This window comes from Macrotis lagotis, chromosome X (assembly GCF_037893015.1).
Source record: "Macrotis lagotis isolate mMagLag1 chromosome X, bilby.v1.9.chrom.fasta, whole genome shotgun sequence".
In the NCBI taxonomy this organism is placed as follows: Eukaryota; Metazoa; Chordata; class Mammalia; order Peramelemorphia; family Peramelidae; genus Macrotis; species Macrotis lagotis.
In genome coordinates, this window is record NC_133666.1 from 82,929,961 (window position 1) to 82,937,989 (window position 8,029).

The 8,029-nt window shown below is 46.5% G+C and overlaps 1 long non-coding RNA gene across 1 annotated transcript; it reads right to left on the minus strand.

Moving 5' to 3' along the window:
• Nucleotides 1-834: 834 nt before the first annotated feature.
• LOC141498245 (uncharacterized) lies at nucleotides 835-6,835 on the minus strand. The gene is made up of 4 exons (XR_012471592.1): nucleotides 6,765-6,835; nucleotides 2,408-2,547; nucleotides 1,944-2,209; nucleotides 835-1,046 (listed from the first exon to the last, which is right to left on the minus strand). It is a non-coding gene; the product is annotated as an uncharacterized LOC141498245 (long non-coding RNA).
• Nucleotides 6,836-8,029: the final 1,194 nt, after the last annotated feature.

Genomic DNA, 8,029 nt, shown 5'->3' on the forward strand with positions numbered 1-8,029 from the left:
TGATTTAAGAAATGAGCTGGGGGGGGGTCAGCTAGCTGGCACAGTGGATAGAGCACCAATTTGGGAGTCAAGAGGACTTGAGTTCAAATTTGACCTCAGACAATTACTTAGCTGTGTGACCTTGGGCAAGACCCTTAATCCCACTGCCTTGCAAAAACCACAAAAAAGAAAAAAGTCCATCTCTAGGATTGTCACCAGTGATGGGGAGAGCAAAACTTGTGCAGATCTTTGACATCTTTTGACATTTTGTCATCTTCCCTCCAGTTTTATTTTATTTATTGATTCATTATTTATTTCCCTTAGTTGGATCCCCCCCCACTGAACTCTCCTTAAAACTTTCACTGTTTCTGTCCCTGTGAGACAATACATGAGTACTCATATTTAGACATGTGTATAGAGAAAATATTAATATTTATATATGGAGAGAGAATACATAAGTACTCACATGCCAATAAACAGAGACAATACAGGAATACTCATCTATGAGGAGATATGTACTAATTTTCCAGTACACTTTTCTATGAGAGTTTAGAAATGACTGTGTTCTAAATCATTTTTTCCCTTGGCTGCCAGATCTCAGGAAATGAGTAAAATTTTCTTTAGGCCCATTTTTGATGCTCCCTTGTATCCCCTCACTATGAAAATATATCACTTATAAAGCTATATGAAATATATATTAACAGCATATCATTTTGTCAAAGCCCATCATTTTAATTACTACTATCCTGTTAGGTCAAATTTGAGTGAGTTTATCTGGAGGCCACAATGGATCATGTTTTGTTCCAATTTCATACTGTCAGTATTTTTACTAAGTTATTGGCTTAAATTGTCCAATCTCCAAAACTGTTGACAAAGAAATTTTAATTACTGGTGAAATTGTTTTCCTATTTGTGTGTTTTCATTTTTATGGACAATTTAACTTCGAGCCTAATGATCCTTTTTCTTCACTCTATTTGCATCAGAGCCACGGTCTTAATGATGTCACTGAGGTCCATCTCTGTAGATTGGAAAGCTTCTCTGATCCAAGGTAACAAAACCTGACTCACCTGTTTAGGAAGGAAAAGAGTAAGTAAATTATGCTCAAGAGAATATCTGTGTTCCTTTCTCACCCTGATTCCCAGAACTCCCTTCTACAACCCAAAACAGGTATCCTTGCCCACCACTACCACACTGGGCATATTCAAGGCACATTTTCCCTCCCTAGACTGAGAGTTCTCTGAGGGCAGTGCACAGGGCCCTGGCCTAGGCTAACACCTCCAAGCTCCAGAAAAATGTTCAAGGAGGGATGACCCAAGGGCCAAGGGACTTTTTCTTACTCTCCATCTTCATCATCATATTTCTAACCCCTCCCACTCCAAATCATTAGCTCTATAGGTAACCTGCCCAAATGTCACTGTAACCTACTTCTGGGAAGTGTCTTCAAAGAAACCTGCAGCCTATAAAAGTTTGACTGGCAGAAAAAAGAACAAGATGGAAGCCAGTGAGCCTGGCAGGCAGGTAGGAGGGAACAGACTCAACATTTCTATCTGCCCCATTGATTGACTCTGTGAGCTTGGCCATAGTCCTGCCCTCCCCTTGGCCTCAGTTTCCCTTTTCTCCGATGTGAAGGTGGACCAGATGAGCTCTGAGTTGTCTTGTAACCCTCCACCTTACCCAAAACTAGAAGCCCATTCATCCCTCACCCCCACATCCTGACCACTTGTCGCCTCACTCTAGCAATTCCACCCCACCCCCACCCTGTTTTGAGCTTACCCAGCTAGTTGGATGCTTTCCCTTGTGGCTGCCCCCAACCGCTAGTCTAACCCTAAAGATTGGAAGGAAGCCTAGTTCTACCCTGGATGTGCCCTCCCATCTTACAGAGACTTTCAGACTTCAGAAGGTGGTTGTGGGGGTGGGGTGGAAGAAAAAAGACTGCAGGGACCAGCTGGGGCCCACTGTCCCACCTTGGGAATGAGTCTGGTGTTCTTGGGATGGATGATCCGTGGGTTCTTTCGAAATCTCTTTTGAAGTCTCTTTCGGCATCTCTGTCTGCGATGGACCCGGTTATGAATGCGGTGCATCATGTGATGCTTGCACAGGGTCTTGGGGTGGGGAGGGGTAAGGGGTAAGGGGTAAGGGAAGGGGATACGGGGAGGGGGAGGGGGGAAGGGGAAGGCAAGGTAGTGGAAGGGACGTTGCTGAAGGAGGCAAAAGCTGGGTATGACCGAACCTGGAGAGACAGGCCCTGAGATGATGTAGCCATCTCTATGGCACATCGCGGCTCACCTTTGTGAACCAGGACCCCCCTCCCCAGCAGTCGTGCCCCACCCCCTTCACCGTACCCCCCCTTGCCCTCTGGGGCTTCTGGCATCCACCCCTCTACCCCCAAGCCTCTGCTGTAAGCCACCCACATGCCTAGTGGGCTTACCTGCCATCTGCCAATCCTGGAACAATATAGATGCTTTTAATCTCTCTCTTTTAACAAAGTTGGATTTACTTGTACCTTCATCTGGACGAGCTTTCATAGAGTCCCTCTGTTTTTCTTAGGGTAGTTCTCAGGTGTTGACTCTACACATTCATATACATACTGATTTTAGCTATATATTTATTTGCATAAATTCTCTTTAGAGTCTTATGTAGGAGTATTTTCCATGTACATAGAAACAAGACTCATATATCGTCTTTGCATGGTCCTAAGGATGTGAGCATTCACAGAATCTGCACATTCTCATGCATACTTGTCCATAAAGCCCCTAATTCTTGTGTCTGAGCACACACAACTCTACACATACATTCACATATTTCTGAGAACTCACACACATTGCCTCCCAAGGTCAGAAGCAGTGGAGCTTTCAAGAATGTTCAGTCAGAGGTCTGGGTAAACTAAGTCCTCCGAAGGCCATGCAAGGAAGGAAGGAGGGAAGGAAGGAAGGAAGGAAGGCAGGAAAGAAGGAAGGAGGGATGAATGAAAGGGGGAAGGAATGAAGGAAGGAAAGAGGGAAGCAAGAAAAGAAGGAAAGATAAAAGGAAGGAAGCAAGGAAGGCAAGAAGCATGAAATGAAGAAAAAAAGGAAGGAAGGAGGGAAGGATGAAAGGAAGGAAGGAAGCATGGGAAAAACCAAGGATGGAAGGAAAGAAGGAAGGAAGGAAGGAAGCAAAGAAGGTTGCAAGTAAGGAAGGAAAGAAAAGAGGAAAGAAGGGAGGAATGAATGAAGGAAGGGAAGAATAGAGGGAAGGGAGGAAAGAAGTGAGTTACAAAGGATGGAAGGAAGGGAAGAATGAAGGAAGAAAAGAATGAAAGAATGAAGGAAGGAATAAAAGAAGGATGGACGGAAGTAAAGAAAAAAGGAAGGAAGGAGGTAAGGAAGCTAGCAAGGAGGGCAGGAAGGAAAGAAAGAAAGAAGGAAGGAAAGACAGATGGTGGGATGGAGGGAAGGAAGGAAGAATGGATGGAAGGAAGGAGGGAAGCGAAAAAGGTTGGAAGGAAGGAAAGGAAAGTGGAAGGAACTGAGGAAGCAAGGATGAAAGGAAGGAAAGAAGGAAGGAAGGAAGGAGGGAAGGGAGGAAGCAAAGAAGGAACGGTGGAAGGAAGGGCGGATAGAAGGGAGTTAGGACGAATGGAAGGAAGGAAAGAAGGAAGGAAAGAATGAAGGAAGGAATGTAGGAAGGAAGGAAAGAAGGACAGAAGGAAGGAAGCTAGGAGTAAGGAAGGAAGGAGGGAAGGTGGCAAGGCAGGAGGTTAGGAAGGAGGGAAGGAATGAAAGACTGAAGAAAGGAAGGAAAGAAGGAAGGAAGGGAGGGAGGGAGGAGGGATGGGCCAAAGGGAGAAACAATGGAGGGAAGGAAGGAAGAAGGAATGAAGGATGGAGGGAAGAAAGGAAGGAACAAAAGAAGGAAGGAAGGAAAGAAGAAAGGAAAGAAGGAAATAAAGTAGGAAGGAAGGGAGGGAGGAAGGATGGGAGAAAGCAAGGATGGAAGGAAAGAAGGAAGGATGGAAAGAAGGAAGGCAGGAAGAAGGAGGGAAGGGAGGAAGGAAAGGGAGGAATAAGGGGAGGAAGGGAGGATGGAAGGAAGTAAAGTAATAAGGAAGGAAGGAAGGAAGGAAGGAAGGAGGGAAGGAAAGAAGGAAAGTAGGGAAAGAGGGAAGGAAGAAAGGAAAGAAGGAAGGGAGAAAGGAAGGAGTGGAGGAAGGAAGGAGGGAAGGAAGAAGGAAGGAAGCTAGGTAGGAGTGAAGGAAGGAATGAACAAAAGGGGGAATGAAGGAAGGAGACATGGAAGGAAGGAAGGAAAGAAGGGAGGAATAAGGGAAGGAAGGGTGGATGCAAGGAAGTAAAGAAACAAGGAAGGAAGGAGGGAAGGAATGAAGGAAGCAAAGAGGGAAGCAAGAAAAGAAGGGAGCAAGGAAGGAAAGAAGGACGGAAGGGAGCAAGGAAGGAGCAGAAGAAGGAAGGAGGGAAGGAAGGAAGGAAGGAGGGAAAGAGGGAAGGAAGGAAGGAACAAGGGTAGGTAAAAGGGAAGGAAGGACCAAACAAAAGGGGGAATGAAGGAAGGAAAGATGGAAGGAAGGAAGGAAAGAAGGAAGAGTAGAAGGAAGGGAAGAAAGAAGGGAATTAAAAAGGATGGAATGAAGGAAAGGAGGAAAGAATGAAGGAAAGAAGGAAAAATGGAAGGATCGAAAGAAGTAAAGAAAGAAGGAAGGAAGTTGTGCAGGAAGGAGGGAAGGAACGAAGGGAGGAAGAAAGGAAGGAGGGATGGTAGGAATGTTCCAAGGAAGCAGGGGAGGAAGGAAGGAAAGAATGAAGGAATGAATGTGGGAAGGAAGGAAGGATGGATGAAAGGAAGGACTGAAGGAAGGAAGGAGGGAAGCTAGAAAAGAAGGAAGGAAGGAAGGAAGGAAAGAAGGAGGGATTAATGAAGGGGGAAGGAAAGAAGGAAGGAAAGAGGGAAGCAAGAAAAGCAGGGAAGAAAGGAGGAAGGAAGGAGGTAAGAAGGAAAGATAAAAGGAAAGAAGCAAGAAATGAAGAAAAAGGAAGGAAGGGGGGAAGGATGAAAGAAGGAAGGGGGAAGGATGAAAGAAGGAAGGTGGGAAAGAAGGATGGAAGGAAGGAAGGAAGAGAGAGGGGAGGAAGGAAGGGAGGAAGGATGGGAGAAAGCAAGGGTGGAAGGAAGGAAGGAAGCAAAGTAGGTTGGAAGAAGGAAGGAAAGAGAAGAGGAAGGAAGGGAGGAAGGAAGGAGAGAAGGGAGCAAGGAAAGAAGGGAGGAATGAATGAAGGATGGAAAGAATAGAGGGAACAGAGGAAAGAAGTGAGTTACAAAGGATAGAAGGAAGTAAAGAAGGAAGGAAGAAAAGAATGAAAGAAGGAAGGCATAAAGGAAGGATGGAAGGAAGTAAAGAAAGAAGGAAGGAAGGAGGTAAGGAAGCTAGGAAGGAGGGCAGGAAGGAAGGAAAGAAAGAAGGAAGTAAAGAAGGATGGTAGGAAGGAGGGAAGGAAGGAAGGATGGATGGAAGGAAGGAAGGAAGGAACAAGGGTAGGTAGGAGGGAAGGAAGGAATGAAAGGGGGAATGAAGGAAGGAAAGATGGAAGGAAGGAAAGAATGGAAGAATAAGGGAAGGAAGGGAGGATGGAAGGAAGTAAAGAAATAAGGAAGAAAGGTAAGAGGGAAGGAATGAAGGAAGGAAAGAGGGAAGCAAGAAAAGAAGGAAAGAAGGGAGCAAGGAAGGAAAGAAGAAAGGAAGGAGGAAGGAAGGGGAAGGAAGTAATTTAGCATAGAAGGAAGGGAAGAAAGTAGGGAGTTACAAAGGATGGAATGAAGGAAAGAAGGAAAGAATGAAGGAAAGCAGGAAAAAGGAAGGATGGAAAGAAGTAAAGAAAGAAGGAAGGAAGTAGTGGAGGAAAGAGGGAAGGATAGAAGGGAGGAAGAAAGGAAGGAGGGATGGTAGGAATGTTCCAAGGAAGGAGGGAAGGAAGGAAAGAATGAAGGGGGAAGGAATGAATGTGGGAAGGAAGGAAGGACGGATGAAAGGAAGGACTGAAGGAAGGAGGGAAGCTAGAAAAGAAGGAAGGAAGGAAGGAAGGAAGGAAGGAAGGAATGGAGGAAGGAAGGGAGGAAGGAAGGATGGAAGGAAAGAAGGAAGGAAGCATAGAAGGAAGAAAGGAAGGAAGGAAGGAATGAAGGAAGGGATGAAGGATGGAAGGAGGAAGGAAAAAAGGAAGAAAGTTAAGATTGAAGGAAGGAAAGAATGAAGGAAGGATGGAAGCGAGGAAAGAAAGATGGAAGGAAGGAAGCAAAGAAGGAAGAAAGGAAGGAAGGAAGGAATGAAGGAAGGGATGAAGGAGGGAAGGAGGGAAGGAAGGAAGGAGAGTAGGAGGGAAGGAAGGAATGATGGACGGACGGAAGGAAGGAAGGAAAGATTGAAGGAAGGAAGGGAGGCAAGAAGGTAGGAAGGAAGCAAAGAAGGAAGAAAGGAGGGAATTAAGGAAGGGAGGAAGGAAGGAAGGAGGGAAGATTGTAAGGCAGGAGGGAAAGAGGAAGGAAGAAAGGAAGGAAGGAAAGATTGAAAGAAGGAAAGAAGGAAGGAAGAAAGGAGGCAAGGAATTAAGGAAAGACGGAAGGAAAAACAGAAGGAAGAAAAGAAGGAAGGAAGAATGGAGGGTTTTTATCGAGGGGCAGGGGGACAGATTGGCGTTAGGACACAAGTAGTCACATAAATTAAACATACGGGGCCATAGGGAGGTGCGGAGGGGGCAGAGGGGAAAAGATTTGGGTAGTAGAAAGATACTCACGATGGGGCTGGCCGAGCGCAGGCGGTGATAGACGGAGGTAGACGAAATGAATGCTCCTGGGGCAGGCGGTTAGCACTGGAATGTTTGTGCGGTTGCCCGGAGCGGAGAGGAAGGGAGCGGACCAACGTCAACCGCACAAAGGTGGGCCCCCTACGTCACAAGCTTAAGACTAATAGGGTGGTATCGATCCCAAATTCGTATTGGTCCAGCTCGTGACTCTCTGAGCTTCCCTGTGGTTGGAAGAAAATATATCGGGGACAAGGTGACGGCTAGGTGGCACAGTGGATAGAGCACTGGCCCTGGAGTCAGGGAGGACCTGAGTTCAAATCAGAGCTCAGACATTTAATAATTACCTAGATGTGTGGCCTTGGGCAAGCCACTTAACCCTATTGCCTTGGAAAAAAAAAGAAAATAACGGGTGCAAGTGACAGCAGGGGTCCCGACCAACACCCAGTGGAGCTTCAGGTGCCTCAGGAAGGCTGAAGACAACCACGAAACATCCGCTCTGAGGTAGCTCAAGTGTCCTCAACTCAGGGGCTTGTCTCACAGGGGGGGTGGGGGCTGTGGGGGGGTGACTGGTGGGTGGGCTGGAGTCCCAATAGCCTTGTAAGACTGGATGGGATGGAGGCCTACCAGAGACCCCAGATGCGTTTGGCATCTGGCCCAACCTCCTCATTTGGGTAAAAGGGCTACTGAGTTCTAGAGGAGGGTGGGGTCATAACTAAAGTCAAACAGTCAGGAAGGGGCTGACCCAGACCTGGATCCTGAGTCTCTCTTAACCTGTCAGGCTGACTGGTTTCCACCTTGTTCCTTCTCCCTCCTCCGACATTCATCCTTTGTGGGCCAAAAGTTCCTGGGAAAGCACTTCCAGAAGGTAGGGGACAGGTTCCCCACAGAGTTGGGGTTCAAGGCGTCTTCAGTTAAGATAGTTGGGCTAAGTGAAGGGCAAACTCGTGAACCTGAGATAATTCCCATGCCTTCCCTGAACGAGCTGCTTCCATTTGTGTGTTTCACAAATGCACCAATAATACACAAATATAGAGGAATAACCCCTAGCTGCTTCACACAGAGCTCTACTTAGACATTGTCCTGGATTCTTGAAGGAAATACCTAGCCAAGGTCCCTTAGTCCTGTGCATAGTCTAGTAGGGGTAAGTGGGGAGATTAGAGGTGGACAGGGAATGGCCTTTGACAGGGTGAATTTGTTATTGGTTAAAAAGAGTTAGGTCAAGGAGGGAGACCTTTGTGGAGCAACACCTGAGCAGA